A 1,650-nucleotide genomic window follows, 5' to 3' on the forward strand; every position below is an offset into this window, starting at 1 on the left:
TCATTATTATATTAATAAAGGGGTATATAAATATATAATAATAAGGACTTTATGGGTTTTGTGTCTCATAGACCAGCGCTGATTATAGCTCAGCTTAACCAGCGGAAGAGACTGAACAGAGGTAGTCTGCCCTGCAACTTCTTTTTTTTTTCTTTTCAAACTGTTTTCGGCTTTCGTATGTCCCTTTATCCCCCAAAAGAGTTTTGTTTGTTTTTTCTTTTGTTTCGTTTGCTAAATTGTCACTTTTTCTCAAATGTTTCATTTCTCATTTGTCTTTCTTTTTCCATTTGTTAAATTACCATTTTTTCGTTTGTTTCTTCGACCGTTTCAGTTGTCTTTTTCTCAAAAATGATTTTGTCTTTTAAGCAAATTATCTCTTCGTTTGTTTCTTAAACAATCTCGTTTCTTTTGTCTTTGAATCTCGACGTGGCAATTTACAAACAAAACCGATGCAAGAAAAGTACCATTGGACCACAGTAGCCTCCCTAGCTCTCACCCGATGGAAAATAAATTTGAATTTGAAAATGATAGTAATAAAAGTATCGATTTCAATAACATTTTATCACCATTGTGTCGTAGTTTGCCAGATATTTAATATACATAAACCTTACGAAAAAACAAAAAGAGAGAATAATAGTTAATGTGTGTGAAAGTAGTAGTGGTAGTGGTAGTAGTAGTAGTAGCTGTAGTAAGGTGTGATTTAAACATAAAATTACATATTTATATTATTTATAACATTCACAAATATAATAATAATTAATCAATTAATTAATTATAAACATAGTAATAATGATCATTATCATAAATTTTACTAGATACTTTGCTTACAAAAGAAAAAGGTAAACTTAAATTAAGCTGCTACCGACAGCAATCAATCAATTAAATTAATAAACGCTATAAATATACTTTTCCTTCATTTTTTATACAAAATAATAGAAATACAGAAAAAAGGTTAGTCCATCACCACGGTTAAAAGCTAAGGGCCCTGATCTCACGGAATACGGACCTGGTATATATACACACTTTGTGCCACACGTTTATTTTCTTTTTCGTGTATTCTTTTGTTTCGTTTCTTTCTTTTTTTTTTTTTAATCATGTGCGATATAACCGATGTGCGGCGAGAAACGGCTGTGCTTCGCCTTTTTACCTTCGTTTCTTCTTCCTTCTGGTGGTTGGTAGGTACGCAAATGTAAAAAAAAAAACTAAAATTTTTTCTATCACATCCCGCAATTAAGTTTCTGCCCTTTTAAGATACTTTACTTCAATAAATCAAAAGATCAATTTAATTTCTATAAAATTATTATTATTATTGTTGATTTTACGTGAATGTACATATATAATAAATAAAATTGTTATTCATACGTGTACCAGGTTTAATAGAAAAAAATGCTCTCGGGAAAATTGTGTTTTAAAATTTGGTTCCCATGTAAATTAAATTTATTAATTTTTCTGGCGACGATTTCTTTAAAAATTAAATATGATGCTATTAGATTTTTTCCGGTTCTTCTATTTCATACAACTTTCCTTTAAGGACATACTCTAGTTCCAATATCACGTATTATTATTATTATTATTATTAAAAAATATTTCAACTCTTTCGTAACAGTAACGGTATCGATGCAATTGTACAATGAAATGCAAAAATTAACT

The sequence above is a fragment of the Agrilus planipennis genome, unplaced genomic scaffold (genome assembly GCF_000699045.2).
Source record: "Agrilus planipennis isolate EAB-ADULT unplaced genomic scaffold, Apla_2.0 scaffold104, whole genome shotgun sequence".
Taxonomy (NCBI): Eukaryota; Metazoa; Arthropoda; class Insecta; order Coleoptera; family Buprestidae; genus Agrilus; species Agrilus planipennis.